This window comes from Aegilops tauschii, chromosome 1, assembly GCF_002575655.3.
Source record: "Aegilops tauschii subsp. strangulata cultivar AL8/78 chromosome 1, Aet v6.0, whole genome shotgun sequence".
NCBI classification, from domain to species: domain Eukaryota; kingdom Viridiplantae; phylum Streptophyta; class Magnoliopsida; order Poales; family Poaceae; genus Aegilops; species Aegilops tauschii.
In genome coordinates, this window is record NC_053035.3 from 294,930,204 (window position 1) to 294,954,791 (window position 24,588).

Genomic DNA, 24,588 nt, shown 5'->3' on the forward strand with positions numbered 1-24,588 from the left:
TAAATGGGCCGCATTGACGTGAAATTATTTGTTCACCCAGCCCAGCAAATGGAATGTACATTCTAGAAACATGGGATAAATATATGCCACATTTTTGCAGGCTGACATGTGGGCCAATAGGTCGAAGCCTACGCAGGGCGTTGTCAACTTGGTCGGCATGCACCTTCAATCTCTCGTCTTCTTCCTCCAGCGTCGCCAGGACCGCCTGGTCCGGCCTCCGGCGGCTAGCGGCTCTGCTTAGCACGCATCGCTGTGAAGCGCTACCCCACCGCCGGCCAGGCTATCCCTCCACCCCTCCACACCTCCTGTTATTCTCCACCCACTGCAGCCCCACGCCGCACCAGAACCAGTTATAACCCTTCTCCTCCACTCAATCTGTGACTCCACTGCCGCGTCTTCCCATCTCCGAGTCATTCCTGTCTGGGCCTCGCCGTCGTCCACCGCCTCGCTGCACTCGGTGCGGCGTGGTCAACAAACGAGAGTCCTCGGAAGAGGACTGTACGTGGAGATCCTGACGGGTGGGACCCACGAGGTCCATGGTCGCACGCAAGGAAAGTTCCTCCTTATTAAGCTGAAAAAATGTTTCCTCCACCTGATAGCTGGGACCCACCGGTTGTATCTTCGCACGGAAGGAAGTGCCTCCTTGTTATGCGAAAAAAATTATTCCTCCCGTTGACAGCTGGGACCCGTCAGATTTGCTGGCTGACTTGTGGGCCTACTAAGCGGACGTGTATGCAGGGCTTTGTCAACTTAATCAACAAATGGTTCTAGCAGCTGGACCGTTGGATGTTAATCCAACAGCCGTGCTCCTTCTTCAACCTCTGTTCTTGCTCCTGTCTCCCGTGGGCGGCACCGCGGCTGTGCTGCCGCGCACCCGAACCAGTCAAGTTTCCCACTCCTCTCCATCTGCGACTCCACTGCCCCGTCTTCCCCATCTCCAGGCCGTTCCAGTCTGGGGCCTCGCCGTCGTCCATCGGACTTTGGTGCTCTCGGCACGGTGTGGTCAATGTGGTCAACAACCGAGAGTCATCGGAACATGACTGTACGTGAGAGGCTGACAGTGGGGACGCACCACGCCCATGGACGCATGCATGCAACGGAACGCGGCGTGGTCAACGTGGTAAAGGAACGACTTCCATCGGAAGTGTACTGTACGTGGAGAGGCTGACATCTGGGTCCACAGCCGCAGCAAAGAAGTGCCTCCTTATTACGCGGAAAATAATGATTCCTCCACCTAATATTTTGCGAAAAAAACATTTCCCCCTGACTGCTAGGACCCACCGGACGGGTCACCGTATTTCGCGAAAAAACGTTCCCCCGCTGTTAGCTCGGACCCACCGGAAGTGCCTCCTTATTACGCACAAAAAATGAATACTCCCCCTGCTAGTTGGGACCCACCTTGGTGGGTGGCTGACTTGTGGGCCTACTAAGTTGCCGGGGACGGAGTGCTTTGTCAACTTAGTCAATATGAACAATTCTAGCTCCAGTGACCGTACGATGTCCATCCAACGGCCGTAGTGCTTCTTCAACCTCTGGTCTTCTTGCTCCAGCCGCCCAAAGCAGCGCCGGACGTGCCGCATGCTCCTGCCTCCCGTGGCCTGCTGTGCTGCCGCGGAGACCTCACCGCCCCGTACTATTCCCACCGCTGGCCAGGCCCTGCGGCGACGGCAGCCTCACACCGCAGCCGAATCAGTGAACCCTCGTACTCCTCTCCGCGCGATCTTCCACTACCACGTCTTCCCCGGCTCCGCGTCGTCCCCTTCCTAGGCCTCACCGTCGTCCACCGCCCTGATGCTCTCGGCGCGACGTGGTCAACGTGGTCAAGGAACGACTTCCATCGGAAGAGTACTATACGTGGAGAGGCTGACAGCTGGGTCCACGACCGCGACAAGGAAGTGCCTCCTTATTACGCGCAAAATAATTATTCCTCCACCTGACAGGGGGGACCCACCGGACGGGCCACCGTATTTCGCGAAAAAACCATTTCCCCCTAACTGCTGGGACCCACCAGCTACATCTTCGCACGCAAGGAAGTGCGTCCGGGCAAAAAATAAGAAAAAACGATTCGCCCCCCTGACTGCTGGGACCCACCAGCTACATCTTCGCACGCAAGGAATTGCCTGGCAGTCAGGACCCACCTGTTTGAAGCATACGTAGCGTTGTCATTCTGGTCCCGAATGTGTACGTACATACTGGTCGATGTAGAGGCGCGCACGTGTCATAGTAGAGGCGCGCACGTAGCATGTACAAGTACGTACAGCGGCCAGGGTGCAAGAAAGTAAATACGGCCACGTACGTACATACGGGCGGGGTCTCGAACGCCTACTCGCGCGTACGTATGGCCAGGGCTTGTGTACATGGCTGGGTCCGAACGGAGATACAGCGTCGTCGCCGTGTTCATGGGGAGCCAACCGGCTGGGTCAGAACGGAATGCGTCGTCGTGTTCATCAGGAGGGCTTGGACGGAACAACCGATGGAAAAAAGGCCTGGCGTAGCACAGAATGGAGGAAACGGCCTTGTGTTCGACCGACCATGTTCGAAACGGGATCCGGTTCATCGGGAGGGGTCTGGCGTACCGCAAAACATAGGAAACGGACCTCCTACGGTCGAAACGGGGGTCCTGTTGATCGGGAGGGGTGTGGCGTACCGCAAAACGGAGGAAACGGACTTGTGTTGGAGCGCTACAGTCGAACGGGGGTCCTGTTCATTGGGGGGGATGTGGCGTACCGCAAAACGGGACTCCACGGGATACTGTTCATCTCCACCGTCGACCCCTTCCAGCCTCCACGGGCTACTGTTCATCCACCGTCGACCTCCTCCAGCCTCCACCTGCGGCTGTTCATCCACGTGCTCCTGTTCATCCAGCCTCCACTGCGCGCTACTCCACCGGCTACTGTTCAACCAGCCCTCTCCACGGGCTCCTGTTCAACCACCCCTCCATGGGCTACTATTCATCCAGCCCTCCATCGTCTACTGTTCATCCTACCCTCCACGGGGTGGTCCTGTTCATCCTGCCCTCCACGGGGTCCTGTTCATCCAGCCCCAACCGGCTCGATCGATCGGGGTCCTGTTCATCCAGAGGCAACACCACGGGGTCCTGTTAATCCACCCCCACCGGGAACTGTTCACCCAAACCCCCCCTCTCCCAGCAACACTCACTGTTCATCCAGAGGCAGCATCGATAAGCTTCAGTTAGCAGCAGTAGCGAAGGAATCGCTTGATCGGGTTCAGTTAACAGCCATCGATCGATTGCTCGGGTTCAGTAACACCTAGCCTGCAGTGCAATCGCTTGGGTTCAGTTAGAGCCCAACGCCTCGCTCGGGTTCAGTTAGAGCCCAACGCCTCACACCCACGCGCGTGCGTGTACGAGTGAAACGAGCATCGCTCGACCCCGATCACCCACCGTAACCGGGAACACCCCGATATTTTCCTCGCCCTCGCTTCTACCACGGTTTTTTCCATCATGGACGGCCCAAAGAATGTCATGCAGCTGCATCTCCGGCCCGCCCAGGACGAAAAGCCCATTTTCTGTCATGATTTTTTGTCATAAAAGTAGGAGCCCACCACATCTATGATGATACTGTGTTTTGTCGCAATTATCGTCATAGAAAAGTGTCATAAGTATGACAGAATTTTTTTTCGTTCGGCCCAAAATGTCACGGATGTGTCTTTTTTTTGTAGTGGTGTCACGCTCGTGCCGGCGGTCGGGGCATGTGGGATGTGGAAGGAGGAGGAGGATGGGGGCCGGGTGTGCATTACCTGCCTGGATATGCGAGGCCGAGCAGCGTGAAGGAGGGTCGCCGGCGAGGAGGCGACGCTGCAAGCAAGGAGTGAAGGTTTCAACTTGGAAAGGAAGGCGAAAAGAGGGGAAATGTGGCTTTTGGTAAGGGGGAGGGGGCGGGGAGTTAGATATTTTCGCAGAAGCCGAAAATTTGGAATCGCTTCAGCGAAAAAACTGGCGCGCAAAGTGTCATCAGACACGGTCCCTTATTCAGAACTGTGTATGATATGTGAACATCACAAACGATTCAGATAGCTTAACCCGTGTGTGTTGAGTTTGAACGTCAAAAATTTTGGTTCGAATTTCCCTGATTACAGTGGTCCTCCACTTCATCGCATAATTTGGGTACACAAAGGAGACTAACTTCTTAATCAAGCAAGTTCAGCAATTAAACAGAGCTAGCTGACCTAAACATTACTCTAACAAATTAAAGACCGACGCTCTTAATTAAACAAAACAAAGAGTACTACTACGGCTGGTGCTCGTCGATCTCCGGCGCCGCCTCCATGTCCAGCTCGCGCCCGATGGTCTCCTTGGGAAGGGGCTCCATGGCATCAATTGCACCATACTCGGCAAGCATCTCGCCATCCGCGTCCGCCATATCTTTGGCATAGGCCGCCACAAGCTGGGCGTGGGCGGCCGCGATCTGGCCTCTGGCGGGCTCCGTCGTGGCAAGGTATGCTGCGCAGGAACGAACGGCTGCTCGAACTCTCTCAGCGATTGCCAGCTCTTCGGCCGTGGGTTGCCGACCGTTGTTGGAGAAGCTTCATTCGATTTGTGCAGTGACCGCCACGAGCTGGGCGTCGACGGCCTCGACATGGTAGTGGGCAACCTCCATTAGGGCTAAGGCCGCCACTACGGAACAGACAGCTGCTGTGCCGCTCTTGCTAGTGGTTATCCCCGAGGCAGATGCTGCTGCCGCCGCCTGAGAAGCAACAGCGGCCGTTTGGGCTGCCTTGGCCGCCCGGACGCAGACTGCGGTTGCCCTCACAAAGCTTATTAGCACGCGCCTGGCGGCTGCGGCCGCGCTCTCGCCGGGGTGGGCCGCCTAAGTTGCCCTCACGAGTGGGTCCACGTCCCCATCTTTCACCGGCGATGAATGGACAGTGAAATGATATTTGGGGAGTGAGCTAGTGTGCTTGACACGCTGGCTGTGAACTGTAGCCGACGCACCTTCTCGCGTAAGCCATAGGTGTACTATACACCGACGGTCCTCCAAGATATTTTGTGCTGCATCTCACACGGTTGGTGATAATAAACTATGTGCGATCTACTTGATTTATCGTCTTGGTTTGAATTACGTAATGGGGTCATAGCTACAAAGGATGGTGTTTGAATTGTTAGAAGTTTTATTTGCAATGAACATCCAACTATATGTGTGTCGTCAAAAAAATTGGAATTATTCAGGGTTCGTATGGACGTTTTTATACATTAACTTGGTTTTCCAGGCATTTTATGAGCATAATTCTAATTTGAACTACATGCACATGCTCCAGTGCATATAAACTGGTTGAAAAATCAAATATGTGTCCTTGGTTGCATGCTTAGGTCCCATGCAAGAAATGGGAATGAATGTCACACACCCTGCCACCGTCACTCGGCCGCAAACATTGAGGTACATGCCTTTTAATTTCTAGTAAATCCAAAACTCGTCTGAAATTTATGAAACCTGGCATGCTATCATGGAGCGGCATCAACATGCCGTGGTAAATTTTTTGTCCCATTTGGGGTAGGTTTGGGTATAAGCTTCTCACAACAAGCATGACGGTTTCGGTAGGGAACGTGCCACCTTTGGGGACGAAACAATGTTCGTTGCCTCTTATTGCTTTCAAAAAAATTCGAGTGTCAACATAGAACAACAGGAGTGTTGTGTTCAATTTTGGAATTTTTCGGGGTTCGTTTGGACATTTTTATACATTAACTGGGTTTTCCAGGCATTTTATGCGCATAATTCAAATTTGAACAACATGCACATTCTCCAGTGCATATAAACTGGTTGAAAAATCAAATATGTGTCCTTGGTTGCATGTTTAGGTCCCATGCAAGAAATGGGAATGAATTTCAAACACCCTGCCACCGTCACTCGGCCGCAAACATTGAGATACATGGCTTTTAATTTCTAGTAAATCCAAAACTCGTCTGAAATTCATGAAACTTGGCATGCTATCATGGAGCGGCGTCAACATGCCATGGTAAAAAATTTGTCCCATTTGGGGCAGGTTTGGGTATAAGCTTCTCACAAACCAGAGCTTCTCACAACAAGCATGATGGTTTCGGTACAGAACGTCCACCTTTGGGGACGAAACGATATCCACTGCCTCTTATTGCTTCCAAAATTTTTCTCGTGTCAACATAGAACAACAGGAGTGTTGTGTCAATTTTTGCGATTTTTCGGGGTTCATTTGGGCATTTTTATGCATTAACTGAGTTTTCAATGCATTTATGTGCATAATTCAAATTTAAACTACATGCACATGCTCCAGTGCATATAAATTGGTTGAAAAATCAAATATGTGTCCTTGGGTGCATGCTTAGGTCCCATGCAAGAAATGGGAATGAATTTCAAACACCGGGGCACCATTGATTTCGGCAACACATTGAGATGCGTGGTTTTTAAATTCTAGTAAATCCAAAACTCGTCTGATATTCATGAAACTTGGCATGCTATCATGGAGCGGCATCAACATGCCGTGGTAAATTTTTTGTCCCATTTGGGGCAGGTTTGGGTATATGCTTCTCACAAACCAGAGCTTCTCACAACAAGCATGATGGTTTCGGTAGGGAACGTCCCACCTTTGGGGACGAAACAATATCCATTGCCTCTTATTGCTTTCAAATTTTTCTCGTGTCAACATAGAACAACAGGAGTGTTGTGTCAATTTTTGTGATTTTTCGGGGTTCGTTTGGACATTTTTATGCATTAACTGAGTTTTCAATGCATTTATGTGCATAATTCAAATTTAAACTACATGCACATGCTCCAGTGCATATAAATTGGTTGAAAACTCAAATATGCGTCCTTATGTGCATGCTTAGGTCCCATGCAAGAAATGGGAATGAATTTCAAACACCGGGGCACCGTTGATTGCCGGCAAAACATTGAGATACATGGCTTTTAATTTCTAGTAAATCCAAAACTCGTCTGAAAATCATGAAACTTGGCATGCTATCATGGAGCGGCATCAACATGCTGTGGTAAATTTTTTGTCCCATTTGGCGCAGGTTTGGGTATATGCTTCTCACAAACCAGAGCTTCTCACAACAAGCATGATGGTTTCGGTAGGGAACGTCCCACCTTTGGGGACGAAACGATATCCATTGCCTCTTATTGCTTCCAAAAAAATTCTCGTGTGAATATGGAACAACAGGAGTGTTGTGTCAATTTTTGTGATTTTTCGGGGTTCGTTTTGACATTTTTATGCATTAACTGAGTTTTCAATGCATTTATGTGCATAATTCAAATTTGAACTACATGCACATGCCCCAGTGCATATAAATTGGTTGAAAAATCAAATCTGTGTCCTTGGGTGCATGCTTAGGTCCCATGCAAGAAGTGGGAATGAATTTCAAACACCGGGGCACCATTGATTGCCGACTAAACATTGAGATGCCTGGTTTTTAAATTCTAGTAAATCCAAAACTCGTCTGAAATTCATGAAACTTGGCATCTTATCATGGAGCGGCATCAACATGTCGTGGTAAATTTTTTGCCCCATTTGGGGCCGGTTTGGGTATATGCTTCTCACAAACCAGAGCTTCTCACAACAAGCATGATGGTTTCGGTAGGGAACGTCCCACCTTTGGGGACGAAACGATATCCATTGCCTCTTAGTGCTTTCAAATTTTTTCTCGTGTCAACATAGAACAACAGGAGTGTTGTGTCAATTTTTGTGATTTTTCAGGGTTCATTTGGACATTTTTATGCATTAACTGAGTTTTCAATGCATTTATGTGCATAATTCAAATTTGAACTACATGCACATGTTCCAGTGCATATAAATTGGTTGAAAAATCAAATCTGTGTCCTTATGTGCATGCTTAGGTCCCATGCAAGAAATGGGAATGAATTTCAAACACCATGGCACTGTTGATTGCCGGCAAAACATTGAGATGCCTGGTTTTTAAATTCTAGTAAATCCAAAACTCGTCCGGTGCGCAGGTTCACCGGGAAGCGTGCAAGATGTTCAACGCAAGATTTGTGCATCTCTTCAACGCAAAGAGTTCAGTGAAGCAGTAATGTGGCAGAAAATAAACCAAAAAATATACGTGCTGCCACACGCCCCGTGTGCCGTGCGAGCAGGCGTGAGTTGAGGGGACGCATGCGAGCAGTATACCGCGCATGCATACCGGGAGGCGTGCGTGCAGGTGTGTGTATTGACGGGGAGGCGTGCGAGTAGCTGTGTGAAATGATGGTAGGAATGGCAGACGTCCGCCGCGCAGGCTCACCGGGAGGCGAGACAACTTTTGACCACAGCCTGCCTCGCTCCCACTGGTCCGTATTAATTGCGCGCCCATGCCGCCGGCAATAATAGGCAGCCGCACCCCCGGTCCACAGTGGTCAGCGACATATGGACTCCGGAGTGTATGACGATGCCGCCGAAACGCACCATCGGAGGGAGTGGCGACGCCGGGGCTGGTGAAGCACCCGCACAATGCGTGAAGCTGGCCACAGAGGTTTCGTCGCCGCCGACAAGGTCTCACGCGGGCAGCAGCATGACTTTGAATTCGTCAGCTCCGTCGTGCCCCCCAGCTGGAGCCGGAGGTCAACAGCAACTCCGGCAACAACTACGACTCCGACGGAAAACCGGTTATTCATCTATATACCCATTTGTGTAGCAAACATATCAAGTGTTTTCTCTGGTTAATCCCCCCACCCACCCCACCCCTCTATAATTTTTCTAGAATACAAATCCTATGGTTATGTTCTCTCAGTCCATGAAATCAGAGTAATTAAGATCCCTTAGATGCACGTAGTGTATTGATTATTTGAATGTTATCCGTATAGAGTTAGTGATTAATTGTTTGTTCTGTACAAATGATTTTTGCTAATAATCCAACTAGGGTTAGTTTGCGTGCTAATAATTTGTGGCCAGATCTTGAGAATTGATTTTGAATGTCCTACATATATGTTTGTGCCTTTTTTTCTTCCTGATCTTGAGAATTGATTTCGAATGTCCTACATGTTATGCCATTTTTTTCATTCAGATTGGTATGTACACAGATGAGGCGCCGACCAGCGCCGCCGCCGGATGTAGATCTTGGACCCGGCTGTACGGCCAGAAGCGCCCCCTGGACCTGAGGAACCAGTAGAATCTCCGGCGGACCGCATCAGCGATCTCCCGGACGGAATCCTTGGGGAGATCATCTCCCTTCTCCCCACCAAGGATGGTTGCCGCACACAAGTCCTCGCATCTCCGTGGCGCACTCTATGGAGCACCACGCCTCTTAATCTCGACTGTCGTCAGCTATCTGTCGATGATGATTCTGAACTCCCCGGAGCCATCATCTCCTCCCACGGGGGCTCCGTTCAACGGATCTGCATCCTGGCATGCTACCTGCTGGACATACCCTGCATGGTGGCTGCCTGGCTGACATCTTGTCAATTCGATAAACTCCAGTAGCTTGAGTTCTACCAATACAGCGATAGGTTACCACCAAGAGCTGCATCTATGCCCTCACCACCGATGCCCATCTCATGGTTTTCCTCCTCTCTCCACACCGCCACCTTGACCCGGTGCCATCTAGTAGACTATCTGGTACAAATGCTTCGACTGCCAGTGCTGATAAAACTTGCGCTTGTGTTGAATGATCTGTCGGTGGCCTCACTTCACAGCATCATCCACTCTAGCTGCCTGCACTGCAGCGTTTGGTGCTTGTTTTTGGAATAGGAATCCATATCCCTTATCTCAAAATAAAGTCGTCTCACCTTGTAAGCATTGGAATTCATTTTGAAGGACAAGAGCTCATCATCAAAGACACCCCTTCACTTCAAAGGTTGCTCCTTAATTGTTGTTATAAACCTTCACAAATAACTGTGGTCTCCGCGCCTAAACTGGAGACCTTGGGTGCAATTAGTGATCCGTTTGAATGGTTCGAGATGGTGTTTGCCTCCACACCTATTGAGGTACTATATATTATTCACGTACACTTTTGTAATTTGCATTTTTCATTTGTGCGCATAAGTTAAGTATCATCTTGGAGTACACTTTTAGTGCTAATATTATGTTCTATGCTCAATGAAGCGCTTGTCCATCCTATCAGTGGTGGTAGATTCTGTCAAGACCTTATATATCACTATGTGGTGTTTTGATCTGAACATCATTATTGCCTTGCTGCAATGCTTTCCATGTCTGGAGAATTTGTATATGAAGGTGATGATTTCACGCACATTGAAAGCCCATATATAATGTACTATAATTAATCGTTCAGCTATCACTCTTTCAACATAATATTTTTTAGACATTAACTATTTTCAATCTTCATCTCTATTTAGGCACTAACACATGGAGAAAAAGGTATAACCAATCGATGGTTCAAGAAGCACCGGGATTTTCTCAGATCTCATGACATTCGTTTGAAGACAGTAACACTAGAAGGATATGCATCCAACAATGCAAACACTAGCTTTGTCACATTCTTCATGTTGAATGGAAGGGCACTATTGTCCGTGAGGATTAAGTTTTTCAACAAGAAACTTCTTACGGCTGCAAGTGTTGAACAACATAAAAAGAAGTTTCATGTGGACCTAAGGGCTTCTGATCGTGCTCGGCTTCTATTTACAACAGCTTGTCATCATGGACAGTAGAATTTCTGGCCGTTGATCTTGATTTTATGGATCAGACCAATCCATTTGATTGTGACTGCCGAAAACTTTGGTTGAGTTAGATGTCATTGTCCCGTTCAATCTGGATTTTGTCTAAACCTGATGAGCAATTAATCCTCGTGCTTTTGTACCGTTTGTTAGCTGGAGTTAGATATTGTTGTCCTTCTCAACTCGGCTTTGACCCATATTTTCTTTCATACTGGGCCAATGGCTTGCCATTTCTTTAATTAAGACATAAATATTATAAGCTTTCACAACATAGGCAAAGAACATCACTCTCACGGGATCCTTGAGATCTTTGTTCATTACAGAACCGCAAGTTTTTAGTGCCCACCAGCACCCACAAACTTATTTTCAGCTTGCACACCAAGGGCTGTAATTCTTAATAAGAAAAGCTACATGGTAGTCACAGATTTGGATATATCATTTGGGACCCACGAGGAAAAAGCCTATCCAGGGCGGTGCCGACACTACAGTAAACATTGAGAAACCTGGTTTTATAATGACTGTAAATCCAAAACTCGCCTCAAAATCATGAAACTTGGCATGGTGTTATGTCATAGCACCAACATGTTGTGGTAAAAAATTAGTCCAATTTGGGACAAGTTTTGGTACAATCTTCTTACAAACTGGAGCTCTCAAAAAGCCTCATGGTTCCGAGAGGGACCTTGTCACCTATTTGTGCGAAACAACATACGATGTCTCTTCCCGCCTTGATTTATTTTACAGAGGCAACATGCAACTATATATAGTAGCGTTGTCCTAAAAATATGAAATTAATCACGATTTGTTTTGCCTTTTTATACATTATTTGAGTTTCATAGGCATTTTGGAACGTACTTTCGTGTGTGCGAAGGTCATGTGTGTACTAGCCACATATGTAATTCGATGTTCAATCTGTTTATGGAATCAAGTCCTTATAGATGTTATTCTTCTGTTGACAGAGCAAATCACACGGCTTATTAGCAGCAATCGTCTATGTTATTATTGGTCTTCGCACACATTTCTGATTACGGACCTGTTTGCCGCCTATCACACACATCTTGTTCAGTCGAACCGTTTCCATTGTGTTGCCTGATCACACAAAGTTCATCCTAGTGAACCGTATGCTGTATATCACACACACCTTCATCTGGCAGCCTGTTTCTTTTGTTCCTCATCATCGCAAACAGTTAATTGAACTGAACCGTATGCCCTGTATCACACACGCAACTAAAATCTGTACTGTGTTTGATGCACCCTCCATCGCAAACGTTTTGCACCTTTTTTGATGGGTTTTTTACACCACCGTTTGCAATTATTGCATCGCACACAGTTTCGTCGAAGGGTCTCTGATCGTAGTGTCGCGTTAGCAGCATCCTGCAATAGTGGTGATTCATTCATATTAACTGAGACATTATCTTAACAATGCCTTGTTTCAACATGTATAAAGAACGACAAAGCAGAAAAGTACCATTCTTAAAACAGAGACATTATCTTAACATTACCTTGGTTAAACATGTAGAAAGAATTACAAAGAAGGATAGTACCATTTGTAAAACACTGTAACTGATATACAATAACAAAGACATTATCTCAACAATGCATTTCTTAAACATGTACTCCGGCTGATCCCTAACAGAAATGGTACTCCCGCCGATCCCTAACAAGTGTTGCAGTTTTGAACTAAGATTCAGTAGTTGATTCTGAGAGTGGCATTGCTTAATTTTACCAGCGACATTAGATTAACAAAAAGCATAAATAGTTCCAGGGGAGAGTGGGCGCAACAACACCATGTGCTTCCATCTGCTTATAAAGGGGGTGATGCAGAGTTTGGTTGTAACAAAGAAACAAGCATCATGTCTAGGTTAGAACAATTTTTGCTCACTTAATGGTAAAAGACAGCAGTTCAATAGCTTCAATTCAACATTTATCCAAAACAGTACCAATACAAGTAGCACAACATCTCGAAGCACACTGCAGCATCATGTGGATGAAAGGCGGTACTGACCTTTCTTGACCAAGATTTGAAACAAGTTGCGAGGAGGATTTGAACGAAATCTCAACACATATATGGAAATCCGATCTCCTTTTGTGCAGTTCCACCAAAATTAAGCAAAGTCGCTAGTGTGACATTCAAGTTGAACTGCACAAAACACTCTTAAAACAGAAGTTTTTCACGTAGCAACAATTTTAATAGATAACCCTGTTTTAACAGAGGCAAAAAATGAATCAATTACTGGCCAATAAAGGAGGATGAAACATGCGGCCACAAAATGGTACTCCCACCGATCCCTAACAAGTGTTGCAGTTTTGAACTAAGATTCAGTAGTTAATTCTAAGAGTGGCATTGCTTAATTTTACCGGCGGCATTAGATTAACAAAAAGCATGAATAGTTCCAGGGGAGAGTGGGCGCAACAACACCATGTGCTTTCATCTACTTAGAAATGGGTTGATGCAGAGTTTGTTGTTACAAAGCAACAAGCATCATGTCTGGGTTGGTCCCATTTTTGTTCAGTACTTAATGGGAAAAGACAGCAATACAATAGCTTCAATTCAACATTTATTTAAAACAGTACCAATACAAGTAGCACAACATCTCAAAGCACACTGCACAATCATGTGGATGAAGGCCTGTACTGACCTTTCATGAGACGAACAAGATCAAATACGAATCTACCAACACAAATAGGAAATCCAATCTCGTTTTGTGCAGTTGCACTAAAATCAAGAAAAGTTGCCGGTGTGACATTTAAGTTCGCTATAGCAACAAGTTGAATAGATATCCCTGTTTTAACAGAGGGAAAAAAGGAAACATTAACTAGCCAATAAAGGAGGATGAAACATACAGCGACAAAAATAAGCATCTAACTTATCTTGATGGAAAACAAAGTAGGACAGTAGCATTTCTAAAACGGTTGCATTGATTCATATTAACAGAGATTCTCTTAAAACAATATTCGTTAAAAATGTAATTTACTTTTAACAGTGGCATTGCTTCAAATTTCCAACACCATTCTTAGATTAACAACAACAAAATAGTTGTATGGGACATGGGACATGGGACATGCCAGCACCATGTGCGTCCACACGTATGAATGGGTGATGCAGAGTATGTTGCCAAGCAGCATATCTGCGTTGGTCCCATATTTGTTCCCTTTGAACCTTTTTCCTATGTGAGGGCAGCAAATCTAGTCCTGCACAAACTACCCGACCCCCCAGTTTCTTTCCTTTTTCAACAAAGAGATCGGTTCCTTATAGATGTGTGTACTGGGTTACCCCCTTTTTCCCTTTTCGACCAACAAAGCGGCTGGATAGCTAGTCTATACTACTTTCCCTCCCTCCTTTCCTCATTGAACCATGTCCTAGATTCATGCTCCACCCCACCGCACCCTTCTTTCCTCTTTGAACCAAGACCTAGATTCGACTACATAATCGAAAAAGATCCGCATGCAGCTAGAGCAATGACGGTTTCAAAGAAAGTTATACCTTAGGGTCGTCGGGATGTGGCTAGGCGTGTGGCGGGAGGCCAGATCTGCCCACACTACGTACGACAGCGAGGAAAAAGGGGTCGGTGGCCCTCCCGTGCAGGCGCTGGGTGAAAGAGAACAACGCAGCCGACAGTGGATTGCCTCCCTCGCTGAAGGCGATAGAGTGAACACTGCACCTCCTCCCCTTCCCGGTGCGACGGGATTCAGACGGCTCCTTCGCCAGGTGTGAGGGAGGAGAGAGAGACAGAGGCCAACGCAGTCTTGTTTAGATCTGGTGAAGATGGTGAGAGACTGTGAATATAGCAAACCCTAACAAAGGAACACTGGGCCTCCAGCGTGTATATATATGTAGTGCGGCGAGAGTGTGGAGAGTGCAAACTCTAGCGAACAAGCGATGACACTCTAGCTTATATAGTACTACTACATATATACTACTCGTGTATACTACTAATATATAGTGGAGTGGTTTTCTTTTTCTCTCCATAACAATCGTTTTAAATTGTGTAAGTATGAAGCGAAACTCTTTATTTAACGTACCAAGGAACTACTTACGATGAACTAATGATCCACGTGTCCTGGTCGCACTTCCTGTCCTTCATGTGCGGTACACTACCCTCCATTAAGTGAACAACCACACATGCGCCAAATTATCGGAAACGTGTGAGAGTGTGTACAAATAAAGAATTTTAATTTCAATTATCAGAAAGGTTTGAGAGTATGTACAGTTTGCCCTCTCTCAATAATTATGGTTTGTTGTGTTCGGCCTAAACTTGGTCAAACTTTACAAAGTTTGACTTTCGTCAAATCTAATATGCAGAGTAAATAAAAATGGAGAGCTACTATGTCCATCCGGGTTTTTAGTCCCACCATTTTTTAATCAAAGTTTGACCACATATTTAGTTAATAACTGGACTAATAAAATTACAGGGAAGAGATACATCTCCAACGTATCTATTATTTTTGATTGTTCCATGCTGTTATATTATCATTCTTGGATGTTTTACAAGCATTTTACAATCATTTTATATCATTTTTTGGGACTAACCTATTGACATAGTGCCAAGTGCATGTTGCTGTTTTTTTGCATGTTTTTTACATCGCAGGAAATCAATATCAAACGGAGTCCAAACACCGCGAAACCTTTGTGGATTTTTTATGGACCAGAAGAATCCAAAGGGCCAGAGCAGCACCTGGGGGTGCTCCGAGGGGGGCACAGCCCACCAGGGCATGCCTGGGCCCCTAGGCGTGCCCAGGTGGGTTGTGCCTACCTCGATGGCCTCCCGCACCCCCTCTTCACCCTATAAATTCTCAAATATTCCAAAACCCCTTGGGGTAGCCCTAGATCAGAAGTTCTGCTGCCGTAAGGCCTCTGTATCCACGAGATCCAATCTAGGCCCCGTTCCGGCACTCTGCCGGAGGGGGAGATCATCACCGGTGGCCATCTTCATCATCCCGGCGTCCACCACGATGAGGAGGGAGTAGTCCACCCTCGGGGCTGAGGGTTTGTACTAGTAGCTATGTGTTTAATCTCTCTCTCTCTCTCTCTCTCTCTCTCTCTCTCTCTCTCTATCTCTCTCTCGTGTTCTTGAGATGTCACGATCTTGATGTATCGCGGGCTTTGTTAATATAGTCGGATCATATGGTGTTTTCCCCTCTCTATCTTGTTGTGATGAATTGAGTTTTTCCCTTTGAGATTTTGTTGTTATAATACTGAATACTTTTATGGATTTGAGGACACTTGATATATGTCTTGCAATTGAATACTCGTGGTGACAATGGGGTATCATATTGATTCACTTGATATATGTTTTGGCACTCAACTCGCAGATTCCCGAGGTGACATTGGGGTAATCTATGCATAGGGGTCGATGCACGTTCTTGTCTTTGTTTCTCCGGTAGAAATCTTGGGGCACTCTTTGAAGTTCTTTGTGTTGGATTGAGTATTATGAATATGAATTTTCTTTGGTGTTATTTTAGTACGAACTCTAGGATAGATCGAATGGAAAGAATAGCTTTGTGTTATTTTAGTATGAACTCTTGAATAGATTGAACGAAAAGAATAGCTTTGAGGTGGTTTCGTACCCTACAAACAATTTATTCTTATGTTCTCCGCTAGATAAGAACTTTGGAGTGATTCTCCGTTGCACGTTGAGGGATGGTTATATGATCCAATTATATTAGCATTGTTGAGAGATTGCACTAGCGAAAGTACGGACCCTAGGCCTTGTTTCTAAGCATTGCAATACCGTTTTCATGCCCGTTTACTATTTGCTACTTTGTTGTTTTTATTTATTCAGATTATAAAAAATATATTTCTACCATCAATATTACACTTTTATCACCATCTCTTCGCCGAACTAGTGCACCTATACAATTTGCCATTGTATTGGGTGTGTTGGGGACACAAGAGATTTCTTGTATTTGGTTGCAGGGTTGTTCGAGAGAGACCATCTTCATCCTACACCTCCCACGGATTAATAAACCATAGGTCATCCACTTGAGGGAAAATTGCTACTGTCCTACAAAACTCTGCGCTTGGAGGCCCAACACGAGTCTACAAGAATAAAGTTGCGTAGTAGACATCAAGCTCTTTTCTGGCGCCTTTGCCTGGGAGGTGAGTGCATGAAGGTATATATTTAGACCTTGCAATCAAATCTTTTAGTTTCTTGTTTTATCACTTGTTTGGTTTATAAAAAGAAAACTACAAAAAAAGGGAATTGAGGTTGCATCATATAATTGATCATCTTTGTAATATCTTTTTTGAAAATGTGATCAGAAAATTGTGATCTATTGTTAGAAGAAGAAGTAAATAAAATGTTTGACACAAAATATTTGAATGATGAGCATGATTGCAATGTTGTTAATATGAATTCTTTGAATATCCATGATGCTAACGATATGCAAAGCCATAAGCTTGGGGATGCTATGCTTGATGATTATGATATTTTTTATCCCCCAAGTTTTGATGAGAAAAATTATTATTATGACAACATGCCTCCTATTTTTGACGATTACAATGATGATAGTGGATTTGGAGAGGTCATGACTTTATTTAATGATGATTCCACTATTTCGGAAGAGGTTTCAATTGATTATGATAACAAAGTTGCTATCTATGATGATTATGGCGATGACATGTATGCTATAAAGAATAATGATAACCATGAAACTTGTCATCATGATTTTAATTTTCAGTCTCATGATAGTTATTTTGTTGAGTTTGCTCCCACTACAATTGATGAGAAGAAATTTGCTTGTGTGGAGAGTAATAAATTTTCTATGCTTGTGGATCATGAAGAGAATGCTTTATGTGATGGTTATATTGTTGAATTCATTGATGATGCTACTGAAAATTATTATGAGGGAGGAACATATGCTTGTAGGAATTGCAATAATATCAAGTTTCCTCTCTATGTGTTGAAAATATTGAAGTTATGTTTGTTTCGCCTTCCTAGGCTAGTTGATTCTTGCTCCCAAAAGTTATTTGCTCACAAAATCCCTATGCATAGGAAGTGGGTTAGGCTTAAATGTGCTTGCCATGTGTTTCATGATGCTCTTGTTATGTTTCAATTCTTATCTTTTATGTGAGCATCATCGAAATCATCATGCCTTGCTAAAAGGCATTAAAGAAAAGCACTTGTTGGGAGACAACCCAACACTTTTACCTACTGTTTTTGTGTGTTCACATGATTATGCTACTGTGGTAATCATGTTTTATTGCTTTTGTTTCAATAAAGTGCCAATTAAAGCCTTTGGGATAGTGTGGATGATAGTTGACTTGAATATGTGAAAAAACAGAAACTTTTGCGCTTAGTCCAGGAAATTTGGAAATTCACTGGAACATGCTTTTGATCTGAATTTTTTACAGGTGATAGATATACAAATTATCTACGTTTTCCTAATTTTTCAGAATTTTTGGAGTAGCAGGAGTATGGTTGGAGTACAGATTACTACAGACTGTTCTGTTTTTGACAGATTCTGTTTTCAATGCATAGTTTGCTTGTTTTCTAGTTTCTATGGCTTATATTGCTCAATATAAATCGTGGAAATGATACGCTACAGTAGGAGTTGTGTGGAAACAATTATGAATCTTGTCTTTGATAGTAACAAAGTGAAATGGTTTGCTCTTTATCATACTAACCTATCTCACGAAGTTCCATTAAGTTTTGTGTGATTGAAGTTTTCAAGTTTTGGGTGAGATATCGATATGAGGAGAACAAGGAGTGACAAGACTCTAAGCTTGGGTATGCCCAAGGCGCCCCAAGGTAATATTCAAGGAAGATCCAAGCAACTAAGCTTGGGGATGCCCCAGAAGGCATCCCCTCTTTCGTCTCCAATATTATCGGTAACCTCACTTGGAGCTATGTTTTCGTCACATGCTATGTGTTTTACTTGGAGCATCAATTTATTTTTTAGGATTTGCTTTCTGTCATTTAGAATAATGTTTTGCATCCTTATTTTGTGACACCCAAAAATTTTATTTGGCTTTTTCAAACTTTTATTTGATTTGAGGGAGGTTATTTAAAATTTTCTTCTAAAGAACTCTCCCCCTCAAAAAATTTCTTTTATGACAAGTATTTTGTTTGGATTCACCCAAGACTTGATCTTTGGTCTTGGAGGTTTTTCCTCTCATGTTGGCTCAAATGTTTTCCATTTGGAATTTTTTTTGAAAAACCTTTTAAAATAGCCTATGGCTTTTGGAGTGATCTTTTCCCCTTTTCAAAATCTCCTCTTGCCATGACATAAGTGGAAACCACCTCCTAAAGCCATCTCCCATCTTTGGGTCAAGATATACTTCAAATCCAGCAAGTTGAACCTCCCCATAATTTCTCTTCCATTTAATTCCTATCAAAAATATTTTCTGCCTTCTACTTTAGCTCTTGGAGATTTGCAAAGGAGCTACCATTTCTACTTTGAGTTTGGCCTCCAAACAAATTTCCCTGGCTAGTCCTTAGATCCCTCAACCAAGATCCATGATGATCCACTGGTCTCCAGTTCAAAAAATTTCAAATTGTGCTTGCTGCAAGTTTGGACCATATTTGCCAAATTTGATGAAATTCAATTGTTTTCTCATCCTAAAAATCTGAGAAAATTCAGGCAGCCTCTGGATGCATTGAGAGGTCACCTCACCAAGTCCCAGCTCCAGAAATTTTTTTCTTCATGCCAAATCATTTCGCCGAACACCTGAAGGGCACTGTTACTGTCAATGTTCAGAAGTTCAGTAAACAGTTTCAGTGAGCACTGTCGTTTTCTTCAGAACCTGTTCTCGATCTCGCCAGTAGCCGCGGTGGCGCCGTGCGCCCTGTGCTTCCTTCTTATCCCTGTGCCGCACGATCGCCTGGAGGTTTGCGGGCGTCGGCGACGAGCAGGAGGAGGTGCGCCACCCCGTGAGCGACGGCAGCAGCGGCCTTTGCGGCTGCCAGAGAGAGGCGCAGCATGGACGGCGCCGTCCAGCGCCGCCCAAGCCACCAGAGGCCACCGCGTGGCCATCCACTCACCCGTGCTCGCTGCAGTCAGTCGTCGTGAACTGGTAGGCGCGGAGCGTGCTCTCTGTCGCCGCCGTGCCCGTACGGCCGCCCCGTCGAGGATCGGCGCATTACGCCAAGCCCGACCGAGGTTTAGCGGGGGAACGGCACCAGTGATCCTCCCTGATGGTGCCTAGCCTCCTAAATCCCCTGCCCAACCTCTGCCTCGCCGGAGCTATCCTGGCCACCCCGTCGGATCACCTATAAAAGGAGGTCCCGAGCTTGAACTCGAACCCGCACCACCTCTACACCCCACCAATACCACGCCAAGCCACTGGAAGAGCCTCGAGGGAGCCTTCTTCCCCAACTCCGGCCACCTCGACCCGCCACGGGATCCAGCTCGATTCACCCCTGTGCGTGCACCCCTATCCCTCAGCTCTTGCCAGTAACCTCCTAATGCTTCCACTCTTCTGACCCGCGCGTCAATTTGGAGTTTGCAGCACCCACCGGAGTACTCCACCATCGCCCGAACCACCGTCCGCCGGAGGAGGTGTCGCCGTCGACGTGGTGCTCTCCGACGGCCAAGTCCAACACCCACCGACGCGGAAGATCACCCTGAACCTATTGGTACCCTCCGATCTCTCTGCCTCGCCGTGGTTCAACGCCGTGGCGACCACCGCAGCCTTCGGGCGCCGGCGAGCGTCGTTGGAGTTTTAAACCTGACGGGTGGGACCCCCCGTCAGCCTCTCTTCTTTCTCCCCCTCGAACCGTTTTCTGATAGCGCCTTCGGGCAAAATGCGTTTTCTCTTTGGGCTGACGTATTCCTTACCGAACCGTTTTTTTGGTTTTCAGACAAGTCCCTGGATCTTTTCTGTTTCATCACAGATTAGTCCCTGTACTAAAACCCTTATATCTTTTTAATAAAAGATGATTTTTGATTGATTCTTTTTCTGTCAGTCTTATATTTTTGTCTAGTTTTTTATAGTATTTATTTGGAAAAAATTTGGAACAATTTTTATGCACGCTACGATTTTCACTTTAGTGTACGGTTTCGTTATACCGTAGGTTCTGGAGGAGGTGACGGAGCCGCGAACTTCGCCGAGCTAGACTCCGACTTCTCCGAACTAGGCAAGCATGTTTGAACCTTTGATATGATAGGTGTTTTGCATGTTTGCTTGAATGATTTATGCATGGCATGTGAGCATCGTTGAGTATTACGTTGCATGCAAGGCAACTAACCCTGTGATCTCTGGTGAGAGATGGCCTGATCATGTGGTGACATGAAAGGCAGTAAGGTGGTATTGTTGTAGCATGCCAGTCTTACGTCATCCGATAAACTCCGACGTTAACGTGGACTGAGCCACATTACCGTCCTTCCCCTTTCGTGCTGCCACATGTTTTCTGCAAAGAATACGGTTTAGTAAGTTCTTAACCTCTTTCCTTGTACACACCAAATAGAGGGGCCGGGATGAGGGTTCCATGGCCCTGGATTAAAGCCAGTCATCCGGTCAGGGGGCATGGGTGTTTCCGGTTGGGACCGAGAGGGGGGCACCCCTTAGAGCGCGCGTATATAAATTTGATCCCATGCTACGCGAGGTTGTAGCCTCCCCGTCTCAAAGTTTATTGAACGTTGCCAAGGGTGATTCCTGGCATCGGAATGTTGAATGGGTGTGTACTAGTTAGATGTACTTCTCCTAAAACACCGTAAACGGAACTAGTCCCTTGTGACTACTGAAATCCGTTGGCTGTGGTTAAATAGTACAAACTCTGCAGAGTCAAATCCTTCCGAGTCATCGTGTCCATGGTCAAAGACCATGGCCAGTATATCCATATCTATGTCAGTCCTCGTGGTAAATCCCCGGTGAACAAGCTTGAGTGGTATGCCCGTTTGAATTGTTATTCCTGTGGATGGACTAACCTTTTATTTATCTCGTATCTGAATATTCCCTTGCAAATGATTTAAATTCATGAGCTACTGAGATATTAAGTTATGAAATATAAGCCCTTTATGTGATGTCGCTTAGACGTCCGACTGTGACACTCTTGTCATTTACTTTCAATATAAGCCCTTTATGTGATGTCGCTCAGACGTCCGACTGTGGCACTTTTGTCATTTACTTTCAATATAAGCCCTTTATGTGATGTCGCTTCAGACGTCCGACTGTGGCACGCACCGTCATTTATTTTCCAATATAAGCCCTTTATGTGGTGTCGCCTTGACGCCCGACTGCGGCATCGTTATTTTCTTTTGTATCCTTTCGAGGAGTCATTCAGACACTCGATTGGCCTTCAGTATTACATTGGGATTTCGGGAGGACTACCGCCCGACTTCCCTTTTATTTTCCCATGCATGGATATCTCATTGTCTGAGTGCGCTTTATTAATCTGTTCATATGCATCATGTTTACATTTGTTATATCTTATGTCCGAACTATCTTGCGAGTACTTTCATAGTACTCACCTGGCTTGTTGATTTGGCCAGATGTTGACGAAGGAGATCTCATGGATGATGAGTTTGATAGTGAGTCCGACGCCTAGAGGAATCCCAATCAGTCCCGTGCGATCCTGGATATTGGTCACTTGTATTATATACGCTTCCGCCACCCACAATAAGTATCCTTGAGCCTCACTCCGACGCTCGAAGAGCTGTTAGATTCAGGAGTCATGTCACCCACTTCATTGTGATATATCCACCACCGCTTTTTTGTGAGTCAGTAGTTATGCCACCCTATCCGCCTTTATGTGTAATATTGGCGCGTTTGTAATAAATTGTTGAGCAATCTCCGCTCAACCTTGTATTATATTTAGTACTCCTGGTTTTTCTTCTGTGACCAAGATTTTGTCTACCAGTGAGAAGGATTCTTCTCTACTGGTCCGTAAAAGGGATCGGTTTCTCAATAAATATTTTTATTGGAAAACCGGTCGTGACAAGCTTGGTATTAGAGCCAGGCTGACTGTAGGAAGCCACTAGGTGCGATCGCTAATTGGTTATTAGCGTCTTTAGTGCTTTTTTAGCATTTCGCAAATGTAGCTATTTTCTGTTGGTCATCATAAATTTATGATTTGACTACTCAGAATTTTTGCCTACTTTTGTAGATGGCTGGCAGCGACTGCGAGACTCGGGTGTTCACTAATGTGCCCGAGGGGTTTGTCAAACTTCTCGTCTCCATCACCAAGCTCGCGATCGGGCCAGCGACTCGTCCGGAGTTCACGCTTTACCAGCACAAGCTCAGCGACGACGTGTCTATGCACCAGGCCGTGGTGCAATTCAAGGGAGGACGTTCTGTGTCTCGCCACTTCCATTTTGTGGGAAGGGCCATGCCTACAGAGAGGCATGCCATGCAGATGGCCGCCCGTGAGGCGATAGCTCGCCTTCGGGATATTCTTCCTTCGATGAAGACTCGTCGCCACCGCTACCTCCCATGCCATGTGCCATATACTTGTCACTATGCATTCGCCTGCCATAGGGGAGAGCGAGATGAAGCAATCGAGATGCTTGTTGAGTATCTCAAAGCTCTGGAGGAAGCTTTCGACAACCTCGTGGACGGTCTTGTGGCTGCCCGCATGGACTTAGTTCGGGGCTGTTCTGCCAACAGGAGGGAGCTTCTCCACATGGCACCGCCACTGACGTTCGTCTCGTCCTCAGCATCCTATTCACCTGCCATTTTGGCCACTGCTCGCCGTCTGCCTACCACTGAGGAGTTCGACCGGGTCATTGCTCCTACTCCAGTCAGAGCTGCACCGCCTGCCGCACCCACACTACCGCCTGTCACACCCGCGCCATCACCTCAGCGCAGTGCTACGCGCCTGGAGCCTATTAGGGAGGAGGTGGAGGTGGAGTCTCCTGCACCGCTGGGTCTTGCCTCGGCAAGGGGAAGGACATCTTCACCATCTCCGACTGAGTGTGCCTAGTCGCCGCGCGATGTGTCTACATGTATGATATGTTTTATATGTACGTTAGTTTGTAGTATTTGTGTGCGCGTCAAGTAGGATCCCGGCGGAGTGTGCTAGCCTTAATAACATGTCAGGAGTGTGTACGCACATCCTGAGTGATGTATCGTGTGTTTGCGTATCGCGTGTAAGATATGTGCTGAGCAGTCCTTCTCCGTGCGCAATCAATTATGTTCTTGAAAAATCTTGAGGTCTTTTAAAGTTTTCGTCTCTGCAAAATTTTCCCTTGTGCCACACAGTTCTTCTCATGAGTTTTGCAAAATAATACCCCGGAGTGGAAAATGTCTCGTCCGTGGACTCGTTCCATGCCAAATCCACCAGAAGAAGCTTATGGAACACAGACCAGCAACAACTTCACTTAGGGACAGTCTAGTCAACAGGACAGCGAGGCAGCCTTATCTCAAGTATGCCGCCTTTTCGAACAAAGCCAACAGCAACACCAAGAAATGATGAATCACGTCATCAATATGGGGAATCACCGTGAGCCATACCAACCGCACTCCAAGTTGTCTGAACTGCAGAAGACACGCCCTCCAACGTTTGCTCACACTGATAGGCCACTTGAAGCCGATGATTGGCTTCGAGACATCGAAAGAAAGTTGATTATTGCTCAATGTTTTGATCATGAGAAGGTGCTTTATGCACCTCACTACCTCACTGGAGCAGCTGCAGCATGGTGGGAGAACTTCCTACACATGCATCCCAGTGAACATAACATCACCTGGGAAGAGTTTCAGGAAGGCTTTCGTGGGGCACACATCCCCAGGAGCATCTTAAAAATCAAGAAAAGAGAATTTGATGACCGCAAGCAGAGAGGCATGACAGTAACGGAATACAACAGTCAGTTCACCTAGCTATCTCGTTATGCCTACGATGAGCATATGACTGAGAACAAAAGGATGGAAAAGTTTTTGGACGGCCTGGCGCCAGCATTAAAATGCCAACTGGTCGTACACACATTCCCAGATTTCAAAACTCTGGTTGACAAGGCCATTACTTTGGAGAATGAGCGCCGCAGTCTAGAGGATATTCGTAAGCGAAAGAGGGACAAGACGACGCTTCCTCGCAACAACCGAAGCAAGGCTGATGTTCAGAGC